The sequence below is a fragment of the Narcine bancroftii genome, chromosome 3 (genome assembly GCF_036971445.1).
Source record: "Narcine bancroftii isolate sNarBan1 chromosome 3, sNarBan1.hap1, whole genome shotgun sequence".
In the NCBI taxonomy this organism is placed as follows: domain Eukaryota; kingdom Metazoa; phylum Chordata; class Chondrichthyes; order Torpediniformes; family Narcinidae; genus Narcine; species Narcine bancroftii.
In genome coordinates, this window is record NC_091471.1 from 41,701,973 (window position 1) to 41,716,035 (window position 14,063).

Sequence of the window (14,063 nt, forward strand, 5' to 3'; positions counted from 1 at the left end):
TGCAGTGCTTAGTTGATGACAAGACAGTAATTGGCCTTATCAGCAACATTGATGAGTCATGTGACAGAGAAGAAGTGAAAAATCATATGAAATGATGCAAGAATAACAATCTGAGTTTTAAGGTAGAAGTTTGGGTGGGAGACAGTGGGTGGGAAGGCAAACTGGAATAATGTAAGAAGCTAGGGAGTGATAGGAGGAAGTAGAGGGTTAAGGAAGATGCACTCAGATCGGAGAGGACAGTTAATGATGGAAAGGAGGTGGGGAGCTGGAAGAAGGAAGTTGTAAGTACTGAGATTCTGATCTGGTCTAATTAAATTTCTGGTTGAACCCTAATCCTGTAATATTGATCATGAGGAATTTAATGAAGTTAATGCTACTGAAATCAAGAAGTGTTGGTTAAATTCTGTCTTATTGGAAATGTCATTATGAGACATTTGTTAGCTAATTACCATTTATTAGCCTGTGAGAATTTACTCATCTTGATGCAAACAGGTATTACATTTTTATGAATTAGGAATTCAGAATAGAATTGACCACTATAGAGTCATCACTATACTTCATTCTAAGCTTGTGATGAAGAACAGAGTGATTGATGGTGCCCTATAGAGTATTTGTAGCAATGTCCTGTGGCTAAGATAATTGACCTCCAACCATTTCTTTTGTATTAGCTATAAATCCAGCTAGGAGAGAGATGATGTCTTATTTCTTACTGATATTCTTTTGTTTGTTTGTAGGAAAGTGGTTAGTCTTTCTCCTGCATCTAATTTTAGAATTATATCCTAAAATAAAGTGCAAGCTCTAGGCTTTTCATTTGTTTGATTTGATTGCATGAAATCAGGATGATTAACCTTCCTTTTTCCATTCAGAACATAGTTTCTTGTCCAAGTGACTTTTGGAGTAGATGGATCAAGCTTGCTTCTTTTAGTTGTTCTATGAGGATTTCCCAATTGATTAATCTGATCACCATGACGACCATTTTTCTGTACAATGTTATTGTGATTCCATGATACTGAAGTTCACTTTCGTTACTATTCTTGTAGGTTAAGCACTGCAAATTATCCATTAAGCAAAGCAGATACAATCATAAAAATTAAAAATCATTCACAATACTGTATATAATTAAAGTTTCTGGTACATCCCACAATTTTGAGACCATTTGCCCATTCATGAGGCCTATTAATTATTTTATTGTTAAAAATGCAGTTAACCATGTAGAGATTTCCAAGTTGCCTCACGAGGCTACGGTATTAACCACATTCTGCAAGATAACCATGGACCAGTTGGCAGATTTAATGACCAATAAGACTCTGACTTATTAAACAAGTCAAAACTACTTGCGGCAAAGTTTAAACCAGGACGTTGTGCCACTTTTAAGCCACATCATTGTCTCTTTTTATTTCAGGCTCACAAATCAAAAGGTTCATTTCACTGAGATTTGTTTCGGAGCCTTCGGACACTGTAACTGTGCGGAGTGGATCCTTTCTCCTAAACTGCTCAGCCACAGCAGACCAGGGCCCAGTGAACATTGGCTGGCGTAAAGATGGAGTCTTTTTAAACCTGGCAATGGATGACAGGCGGCACCTGATGCCTGATGGATCGTTAATGGTGCAGGATGTGATCCACACACGGCACTATCGACCAGATGAAGGACTGTACCAGTGTGAGGCCTCGGTAGTGGGTGCAGGATCGATCGTGAGCAGGGTGGCTCGGTTAACTGTGGCAAGTAAGTAAAACCAAACCGTCCAGTTGGACAGATTGAATCAAATCTAATTTTCTTGTTTTTCTGCTAGCATTATTGGTTCTATTTACAGCGTAACCTGTCTCTTTTTCTGTCTCATGAGTTTCATAAGACAAGACATCCAAGGCAAGCCGTTCCCTCCAATCCCACCTGACTGTGTCTTCTGAGGTTGATGACTAATGCTGGTACATTTGCTCCATAGTGCTGACACCTCTCTCTTATGGCTCTGCCAATCCTTGTCTTTGCTAAATTTGTGATGTATGTGAATTGAGTACCAACAAATGAATTGACTGCATGGAGGCACCAAAAACAAACACGATCCATTCATTATCAATTGTGCATGTTCCCATTCCCACAAAAACCATGGATCAATCAGAAAACTTCCTTTCCTCTCCAGATCTGCAAATTCAGATTGGAGAATTCTCACGATGTCCCCAAGGATCAAATTTTGTTGATTAATTATGAGTTCGTTATAAGCAGGAAATGAAAACGCTCACCATTCTATCAGTTGTTAGGAGTCCGTTTCCATTCTTTCCAATTGTCTCTTTTGCACCAGGCACAGTATTAGTCCAGAATCATAGTGTGGACTTATTTTCTGACAATATAATAAATGTGATAAAAGGGAATATGATAAAAAATGGCTCAGATGTAATTCATCCGAATAATATTTTGGAACAAAACAGTATATATTTTGTTCAAGCCAGTAAATCAGAGAGTAATTCTCACTGTCAGCTTGTACAGTTATAGGCAAGGAAAACTAATAATCAACTAACTCTTTGACTTGGCTTCACGGACGAAGATTTATGGAGGGATAATGTCCACGTCAACTGCAGGCTCGTTTGTGGCTGACAAGTCCGATGCGGGACAGGCAGACACGGTTGCAGCGGTTGCAGGGGAAAATTGGTTGGTTGGGGTTGGGTGTTGGGTTTTTCCTCCTTTGTCTTTTGTCAGTGAGGTGGGCTCTGCGGTCTTCTTCAAAGGAGGTTGTTGCTTGATGAGAGCAGACTTTGATATAATAAAGACAAACTGGCCTTATTTCCATCTGAGTTCTCTTTAATACTTGCCATTATCTGAATGAAAATTCTCCTGAATATTTTCATATCACGTCATGTTAGCATTCTGTATTTTTTTTTACTCCTGTCTTTCCTGGGTTTCAACGACGGCTATACATAGTCACAGCAAATTTACTGTCACTATTTATAATCAAATGTAAAATGATAATTCTATCAAAAAGCACCAAAGTATTGATGTTAATTAGTAATGGATTCAATGAAGAAGGAGGAGGTTCATGTCCCATAGCGAGGCTGGTTTTACATTGTACTTAACCAAGCTCCAGTTGGTCAGGTGAAATTAAAATAATTTTTGTTTCAGCACCATGGCTCACTGGTACTGGTGAGAGCCTGGTTGCTTTCCAGTGGCGGTAAATCTGAGTGTCACTTCTCTGTTATCCTCCAAAAACAGGAGCAATGGGCAGGACAGTGCCAGCTCAAATGCCCTAGCATGGCACTATAAATTCGTGACAATCCTCTGTCATTGCAGGAGGCCAAGAGGCAAGAAGGGAACTTGTACATGATAGTCAGTGCACATTTGAGAACCTGGTTACAAACTGTAAGAAGGTTGTCAGATTTTATGGGGTACGAGCAGGTTAGTTGGGACAAAGAAGAAGGTCAACAAAAGATGCTGACAATATCGACTTCAGTAAAGCATTTGACGAGGTTCCTTATGGTGGGCTGATCCAGAAGGTGAAAGCCGATGAGATCTATGGTGACTTGGGCAGACTGGGTTCAAAATTGGCTTGACTTCAGAAGACAGAGGTTGGTGGTGGAGCTGTGTCATTCTGACTGGATCTGTGACCAGGTGTGTACCACAGGGATGAAGATGCTGTAGGACTCTTTAGTAAGTTTTTAGCTGACACAAAAATTGGCAGAGTTGTGGATAATGAGGAAAGCTGTCAAGCTATAGAGCAGTTGGAAATGTGGAAGTTGAAACGGCAAATGGAGTTTAATTTGGATACGTATGAGGTGTTGCACTTTGGGAGGTCCAATATAAGAGGTGGTGTCAATGGTGGATCCCATGGGAGTATTGATGTACAGAAGGGTCCACTGCTCCCGAATGGTTGCCACACAGGTGGATCGGGTCGTAAAGAAGGTATACTTACCTTCACCTGTCAGGACATTGAGTTTAAAGTCAGGAGATCATGATGCTGGTTTATAAAACTTTGGTTAGACCATATTTAGAGTATTGTGAACAATTCTGGTAGCTGCATTGCAGGCTTTAGAGAAGCTTTAACAGGAATTCAGCAGGATGTTGCCTGAATTAGAGCCTATTGGCTATGAGAGATTGGACGAACTTGGATTATTTCCAATGGAGCATCTGAGGCTGAATGATGACCTGATAGATGTATATAAAATCGTGACAGGAAGGAATAGATAAAATAGCTAGTCTTCTTTCCAAGGTGGAGGTCAAATACTAGAGGGCTTAGCTTGAAGATGCAATGGGAGCATTTAAACGTGATTTATGAGGCAAATTTTCTTTTGTTCCAAGCGAAGCAATTACTTGGACGGCACTGGCAGGGGAGGTGGTGGAAAAAGATACCTTAACAACATTTACATGAAACATAAAGAGGTAGGGTGGGGGGGGGGGGGGGGAACTGAAGGATATAGACAGTGTCTAGGCAGATGAAATTAGTTTAAACTGGCAATGTGGTCTGCACAGATATTTGAGCCATAGGGCCTGTTCCTGTTCTGTCCTGTTCTAAGCTCTATAAAGAGTGGCAGAATATTTTCGAAGGAGGAACATTGTTTATACGTTGCATTTGTTGCAAAAATAGTGCTTTCCCCTGAAATGTGCCATCCTATCGCTAAATATAACTTGCTGACATAAGAATAATTTAGGAAGCACTAGTTTGAAAATGACTGCACGTAATCTCAGTTACAACACCATTCCGATTGTTGGAGGATGTGTTAATACTAGAATTACCAGTAGTTAATCTGGAGAACTTCAGGAATCATAGATGCGAAGTCATCTGTTCTTTAGAAGAATGTGGCATTTATTATTTCTGATCTCTCAAGTTGCTTGTGGATAGTGTCATGAAAAGCTATTTTCTAAACTGTGGTGCTTTGTTAATCAGTGATAAGCTTGATCAGAAATCCCAGACTCCATAGGTTTTGTGACCCTTCTTCTCTAAAAAATCCCACACCAAAATATTTAAATGCAGAAATTCGCATTCTGCCCCTCACTGACCCTTCCTCTCTCAACTTTTTAATATATTTAAATACTTCTTCAGGATGTCTCAAGTTTTCAACAAGACAGTGAGGCAGCGTCTTCATACTTTGCAACACCTGTGAATTTGCACATCAGATTGATCAATAATTTTGTATTATTTTACAAATATGGATTTCTGTTGCATGCAGAATTCTGCTGCTGCTTTTGAGGCCAGTTCCATGACTAACGTTTGGTTGTCAGATGGATAGGCTGAACTCAGACTACTATACACACTCACCAACACCCCTACTCAAATCTACTAGACTGATTTCACATTTTTTTTCCTGGACATGGAGTGTTGAAAGAACAGAAACTTTCAATTGGCAAAGCCCATAAACTGGTTCTCATCTTCCAGAATTGCCAACATACAAGGGATTGATAGATGGAACTTTCCATATTTTGAGGCAATGATAATAACAAGCATCCAGGTACCCCTGAACATTGAAATTTAAAAATTTATACAGGTACTCCCTGACAATTAGTCTGTGTTCTATCCTGGCCGACCAGTTGTATCTCAGCATGGATGTATGTTGGAATTACATACTTACCTTGTTAGTCGGTGTTCCGGGATCCATAGGCTGGGAGCGACTCTTTTGATTCTTATGTGCATGCGAGAGTCTTTGGTTGGTGCATGCACAGTGTCTTTGCGTGTTGCAGTTCAGTTGGTGCATGCACGAGTTAAGTGCCCTAACAATATTGAATTTGTGCCCTTAACTCTCGCCCGTGCACCAACCGAACTCCAATATGTGAACCCACCAATCATGCACCAACCGAAGACTTGTGCATGCGCAGAGGAATTAAGATGGCCCTGCCCATCCTACAGACCCTGGGATGCCAACTAACAAACTAAGTACACATATTTTGGCTCTTGCATGCCCTGCATAGTTTGTCAAATACAATGTGAACCATGTAAATTTTATATTTTTTAAACAAATTTTTGGTCATAGGCGTGGATGGACATAAGTCACATAGGTTGCAAGTTGAGGAGTACCTGTACATGCTCTCCTAATGATGTTGGTTTCTCGTGATTGGTAATATTTCCAATGCATCTCAGTGCCATGAATGAATCATAATGCAATATCGTTTTAAATTTGAAGGACACTCCTTCAAATGACAGGTCTGAATCATCCTTCATAAAAGAGTCATCGTGGGTTTTTCTGATTTTATTAATATAATTTACAAGAGTGTTTCCCTCAGCTGCAGGGAGGCAGGAAACTCTGTGCTTCAGATGAAATGGTGAGAAGCTTCATTGAATCATTGTTTATGATCAGTGTCTGGTAGTGATGAGTCCGATTCCATCTGGAAAAACCCTTTTCTCCTCTTTGGCTTGCACCAATCTTGTTTGTGCGAAATGTCTTTTGATGAGCCACCTTCAAGAACCATGCAAACCTTTTTGTGAAGGTGTTCTCATACTTTTTGAATTCCAGGATTTAAACTCAGCAGTGATCAAGTACCAAAAAATTATCTCAACATGAAACATTATTTTGCAAGATGGTGGTTTATTTTAGTAACCTTGACCTATAACATCCTTACATAGATTTGCATGGTTCAAGCTATCTTATCATTCAATACATAAGATGGCTGATTATTTGCACCACATTGTTCTAACAGGATAAGTCAGCCACTTCTTTTACGGTTCATAAAGAATAAAATGCTGGGGGGAAAGTCAAGGTATCCATTAAAATATGGCGACATCCCCAGTTGTCACGGAAACTGAACACAAACACTTGAAAGTTCTGGAGGAAAAGTTTGACAAGTTGCAAGATCGCCCCACACTACTGAGGTGGAGCCAATGCACATTCATGCAGCCCAGAGCTGTTTATTTTGGCCTTTGAGTTAACCAGAATGTGCAGAGACCTGTTTGGTGGAAGAATCCATAATGGATGCTGGACGGCGGACTATTCCGACTGAGCTTCACTCCTTTCTTTATCATTGTACAGAATTCTTCACAAATGTGGCCACTGCTAATTCCTCAAAGAAGATCCCTGACTTGAGGGAGAGCAGGAATGAATAGTCTGTGTTGAATAAAGCTCAGGAGCAAAATTCCCCCAAAGTTCATACAACACATGGAAACTGTTAGAGATGTCAGTCATGTGATGTTGTCAGCAATATATTATATATAAAATTCATATATATATATATATATATATATATATATATAATTTATATATTTATATAAATTTTATAAAAATAAAAAGTAATTAAATATACATTCTGGAGAGTACACTTGCAAACTTTAATTGTCACAGCTGACATGTTATGTTCTGTGGTCCTGTCTCCATTCCTTCTTTATGGTTACCAAGTTAATTGCTACCAAGTGTCACTGTAGAACTTGCTACTTGTCAGTTTATGTTTAAAGTGAACTAAGGGACTCAGCGAGTCAGGCTGCATCCATGGAGAGAAATGGCCAGTCAACGATTTCGATCTGAACCTCTTGTCAAGACTGGATGCTGACCTGAAAGGTTGACTGACCACTTATGTCCATGGATGTTGCTTAATCTGCTAAGTCTCCCCAGTTTATTATTCACTGAATAGTTCAGCATCTTCAGTTCTTGCATTACTCTTACTTGCCTTTAAATTTGCTGGGTTTTTTTTAAAGGATATGGGACGATCTGTTTCATATCTCTGGATGGTTTTGTACTCTGAGAAGCTATTTCAACATGAACCATGCCCTTCACTGAATTTTTTGTAAGGTATGAAGTGATAAGTGTCTCAAACTCTCTCTACAAGGTTCAAGGTTTGTTTATTGTTATGTACACAGATAACAAAAAAAAATTGTTTTCCTTTGTACCCAAGTGGCCTGAATAGTCCAGTGCCATGAGCAAAATGAGAAAAAGAAGGAAAAGAAAGTCCGAGGATCTCACAACCTCCTCAGTTGCCACTGTCTCCATAATCACTGTAGCTGCACAACCTCCTGACCATTCCAGATGTGAACCCAAGCTCCTCAGCTCCTGATTTGGACTCCCAATGCAACACAAAAGTTGTCAGCACCCAGGGCTATTCAAGAGCCCCCACTGACCATCTCACCCTCATGAATCCCAGTCTCCATACCTGGTTCCCACCAGCCTATCATGAGCTCTACTGGATTTTGGAAGTTGGATGGAAACAGGCTTAATGAGGATGTCAGTTACTTGAGGGAGTTAAAGGTGTAAAGGTTCCATTATTGTCATGCAATACTACATTTAGAAGGTAGGGTAGGAGCCACAAACAATCTTTTGGAGGATCTCAATTAGTCAAGCAACATCAGAGTGGGTGGTGGGGGGTGGGGGGGGGAAGGAATTGTCAACATTCCAGTTATGATTCCAGAATCCTTAATTGAGAAGACTGGAAGGTTGATTAGAAAAATGAACATGTGGAATACCAGGGAAATAGGACCAGTTAGGGGTAGAGGACTGGCAGTGAAGTGAGAATGTTGGCAATCTTTGGGTCTTGTGGGATTGGAGGAGTGATTTTGAGTAAGGATAATTGGAGTTGGGTATGTTTAGTTCTTGAGAAATCGGTGTTCATTGCATGTACTCCCCTTGCAGTTTATCACTGTGCCAAATAGACCATATTGTCTTGGGTGAGATTCTCTCAGAAGAGCCTTGCAAAGGAACTAATGATATCCACTAACTTCTGAGATTGAAGTGATACTCAATATAATTGATTTTAGGAGGCAGAATTAAATAACGTACTGTTTGTGAAAAGATACATGGGAATGACACAAAAAAGTCACTGTTCGATGACTGTAAATATTGATTTTAAGTTGTTTGATTGCCAATCAACACATTTATGCTGCAGAAATCCAGGCAAATATATATAACGGCTGAAAGTGGAAATAAATAAAAATTTCAAGAAATGGTAGCTTGTTCATAACCAAGATGGTTAAACAAGTCCTCTGTGACTCGATTGAGAGATGAGGCTTCTCCACAAACTTCAGTACCTTTGTTTTGTTACTGACCACATCTGTTGTAGCTCCTGCGCTTCCTATTCACTGTTTCTGACAGTGGAACATTGTTTTCTAATAGTGTGGGCAGTTGCAAAAAAAAGGTCTTTGTGCTTTTCTTTCATATCCCAAGTGCAAAGCCGAGTGAATTAAAATTCTGTGCAGGCAAGGAGAGGAGAGTTAGACACCAAGACACAATCTCATCTTAGATTGTATCATTTGCAGCCAATATAGCAATTGACAGCAATCTGAACACTTTATTCAGTTCCTCAGCAAGGTATTATTTTGCCTGTTACTGGGAAAAAAACGCCTATACACTCAGATCTATAAGCAGGGATTATGTCATGAAAGCTATCAATCAATCTCTCTCTGATCAACAATAGTAGTGGTTGAGTCATTTGTTTCTCTAAGTCTGAAGGCGTATCAGCACAGGTACGAACAAGAAGGCTCAATTCACATCACAATACCAATGCAAGAGTTTCCCTGAACTGCACTCTGGCTGGTCTGCCTGATTTTTAGCACAAAGGCTAATGTGCCAGTTTCACATTGTGTACAGCCAATTCACGCCACACTGCACAGTACAGATCGTTCTCACTGCAGTGTCTGGTACAGCCTATTTACACTGCAGTGGCATTACGCAATATTTTTAGTTCACCGCCCCCATCCCCCGTTCTCGGCTCACCGCCCCATCCCCCGTTCTCGGCTCACCGCCCCCATCCCCCGTTCTCGGCTCACCGCCCCCATCCCCCGTTCTCGGCTCACTGCCCCCCATCCCCCGTTCTCGGCTCACCGCCCCCATCCCCCGTTCTCGGCTCACCGCCCCCATCCCCTGTTCTCGGCTCACCGCCCCCCATCCCCCGTTCTCGGCTCACCGCCCCCCATCCCCCGTTCTCGGCTCACCGCCCCTACCCCCGGACTCAGATCACCACCGCTATCCCCCGTTCTCGGCTCACTCCCCGCCCCTCGTTTTTGGCTCACTTCTTGCATTCCACTGCACTTTATATCTTACAATGTTCTCAGCACACTTGGCACTGCATCTCAGTGTTAGCACACTGCCAACTGTACCTTGTCCTTAGTACATAGGCCTGTACACCCATTTTCTGTGTTGCAAATGTTTGTAATTACTTATATTTCGTATATAGGTGTGAAGCAATTCAAGGCAGTACAAGAGCTGGGTGTATTCAAATTAATTGCATGTGATAGGCTTGAAAAGTTTGATTATTCAAGTACCTCAATGTATAATTTTAAAGTGTTGCGGGGTATCCCATAGAAATAAAAATCATAATGTTTCAGGAGTGACTTAAAAGGATACAAACGGATAATAAGCTGAAAGTTTCAATTTTTGTGCATAAATGCCTTTATTTGTTCCAAAATTATGTTCTTAATGTGTCAGCGATATGAATCGGCACAGAGTTTTATGCAATAGCAGGTCAAGGCATCCAATTCACACCCTGCATTTATCAATTTAATGGACAAAATCTGCCATGCAAGGCACTAAAATTGCAAATCAAAATGAGTATCAAAAAAATCTTGTAGGAAGATCCCTTAAAATGTGGAAGAATATAATTGTTCTACATTTATGACGCAGTCACATTTTTGGCTCCAATAAACAACAGAGCTACTCAGTAAAAGTTACAGAAAGTGCTGGAGACTTTCAACAGGCCAGGGAGCATCAGTGGATGAAAAATCCGAGTTAATGTTGCACATTAAAGAGTTGGGAATGAAAGATAATAAATTAGTTTTAAGTGCCAAAGAAGGTGAGGAAATTATGACTAAGACCGGTGGAACATTGATGAATTGCCATGGGGCTAAGTTTTAGATGGATGAACAACACTTCATCTCTCTTATCGACTTGTGCTCAATATGGGATACTGCGACTATTTATAAGAACTAATAACATTTGTAATGTCATCTGTCTGTGAGATTGGTTTAGACGTCTTCTCCCACATTAGCATGCGCTAACCTAATGTCCTAAGCCCTGCAATTTGCACTTTATTATGTTCCTTTGCCTGCATTCTCACTTTCTTACTGCCCTCATCTCATAGGCTTTGTCTTATTATATTCTCTCTCCAGCTGCTTCCATAATGTATTGACCCAAGAGCTTGATAATTTATTCTGGTTTCACCCAATGAGTAATATTCCCTTTGTCCTCCTGGATATTTTCTGCAACTTAAAACTAATTTGTTTCCTTCTTTCCCACTTTTGATGTTGGGTTTTTGATCTGAAAATTTCCCACTTGCTTTTCTTTCCACATAGATGCTGTCTAACTTTTCAGGACCATCTTCTATTTCAGATTTCTAGCATGTGCAGTGTTTTTCTTCATTTTTGGAGCCCTCACTGAGATGACTCCTCATTCATGTCTGCTGAGGTCTAGAAGAATAATGCCCAGGTCATAAATGCCTGAGAGACCAGAGGAACAGTTGCCTTCACGTTTAACACTGCATGGTTGTGAAAAGTAGCTCAAAACTTGGTTTGTGCAATTTTAATATTTGTTGGCAGAAATTAAAGTTAACTTGAGAGTTAATAGAATTATCAGCAGATGTCAAGCAAATAACATTAATTAAAATGTGTGAGACATGTTGGACTGTTTTACTGTGAGTTTTAAAAGCTGAGAACCCCAATTAAATGACATCCAACATTAATTCTATTAAAATTCCAAGTGATATCATTTGTCCTTATTAAATTGAGTAAATCGCACAAACGCACAAAAGAAAGCCTGGAACCGTGCCAGAGAGAGAGGTGTTGCTCCCTGCAGAGGTGTAGAATTCTCATTATGGCCTTCAAAAGGACGTTTAAAAACTACCATTAAAGCAGAAAGAACATGGGGAACCAGGAGCAGGCCACTGAAACCTACCCCATCTTTCAACGTGATCATGGCCAATCTTCCCAGGCCTCGCTTACTCTTCTGTGACATTCCGCATGGCTGTCAATAAGATTACAAATAATTAGAGCTTAAGGCAATATGGAAAAAAAATTCTACAACAGGGATGGGAGAAAAGGATGAACCCTGTGTAGTCATTCAAAATCAATGCAACTGAGGCTTTATTGGTGATGAGTGGGATAATGGGTGGCGGTGTAGCTGAGAGGAATGGTTGAAAATAACTGAATCAGTTAAACATAACAAATACAAAGTAGGGATAATTTATTGGAGATTTAAGTCTTTTGGATAACAAACAAGGGTATAATGTCCTCTATTATGTGGTGTTAAATATGTTTCAAATACAACTTTCAATTGTATTTGAATACCAAGTCACCAAAAGCTTAATTACTGAACTCACAACTTTCCTGGGTTCTGCTGAAGGGCAAGGAAAACTCTCGAAATGAGTGTCAAGTTCATAGCAATCTGAGAACTGGAAAAACTTAGCAGGTGAGGTCACATCTGTACCAAGAGGAAAAGAGCTATCATTTCAACTGGAAAAACTTATTGGTCAGATATCAGCCATAGATGCTGTCATGACCTGCTGAATGCTTCCAGCATTTTCTATTTTTTATTTCAGATGTGAAATAAGAGCAAAATGCTTGTTTTATTATCATGAGGGGGCAATTCAACATCTCCGAGTTTAGTGAAGTTGAAGAACTCCAATTCCAATAAACACAAATTCCATCATTAACTCCCTCTGGTGCCAATTGTGACATCACTACTGCGGAGCATTTGAGAGATTTTTTGAAACATGGAAAAGTAGGCAATAGGTAATGCTTTTATGAGTATTTTTGTTAATGCTTGGATAATGGATTGCCTTTTTTGTTAAAGTACACAAAATGAAAAATTAGTGCTTTGATGAAAGCAGAGTTTGAGATTAATACATAAACTGTTTACTTCCCCTGTCATTGGAAGAAGTAATCGAGGGCGTTTACAGGACATTGCTTGTTGTCGTGGAAGAGCTACGTGCTGCTCATGGCGTTTCTATTGGATTGTCTGCAGGCAGCCAGTGGGTCTTTATTTAACTCTGGGTGACTACAGGCCCATTATCTTAACATTAGTAATTGTACTTTTTTTTTAAATTGATCAATACTGTACAGTAACAGGCCCTTCCAGTTCAGGAGCCTAGGACGGCCAAGTATGTATTTGGAATGTGAGTGGAAAGTGGAGCACTTGGAGGATACGTACATGGTCACGGGGAGGATATACAAACTCCTTACCTACTACGGTGGCAGAATCGGACCCAGTTTGCTGGCTCTGTATAAGTGTTGTGCTCATAGTTGTATCTGGGGCATGCCCTGGACGCCAATTGAAGGAGGTGCCAATTGAAGGGGATGCCACTGTCTTCACCTTGCCCACCCAATATCAAACTCCAGAGACCCGATCCCAACATCGAATCTCCAGCTATCAAAAGCATTTCGAGGAATAGGTGACATTCTGAGGTTCTTTAATGACACTGGCACATTTTGCTTTATGATGGAAATTCCCATTCCTGCCGGGAGCCTGTGGTGCCTGCTGCTGCTTCACCACCCAGAAAATCCAGAAAAATCAACATTTCAGAAGAAATGTTTCCCCAGACTTTTTGGAAAGTTTCTCCCTCACTCCAAGATTTCATCCTTGTGGATATGTTGGGGCTGTTGGAGGGGGATGGAGGGTTTGGGGACAGGGGAGGGTGTCTGTGTGACCAGGGAATGGGGGTTGAAACAGAAATGGATCATACAGCAAAGGGCAGACAAGTATAAGTGGGTTGATTGCAACATGTCGCACACAAAATCTGTCCGTCCTGGGATGCAGCTTTTCTTCCTCCATCCCTCTCCCCTCTCACCCACCTCTCCCCCTCACCCACCTCTTCCCCCCTCACCCACCTCTTCCCCCTCACCCACCTCTACTCACCTCTCCCCTCACTCACCTCTCCCCTCACCCACCTCTCCCCCCTCACCCACCTCTCCCCTCTCCCCCACCCCTCCCCTCTTCCCACCCCCCTCTCTTCCCACCCCCCTCTCTTCCCACCCCCTCTCTTCCCAACCCCCTCTCTTCCCACCCCCCTCTTTCTCCCACCCCTCCTCTCTCCCACCCCTCCTCTCTCTCTCTCCCAGCCCTCTCTCTCTCTCCCCCCTCCTCTCTCTCTCTCCCACCCCTCCTCTCACTCTCTCCCACCCCTCCTCTCTCTCTCACCCACCCCTCCTCTCTCTCTCTCCCACCCCTCCTCTCTCTCT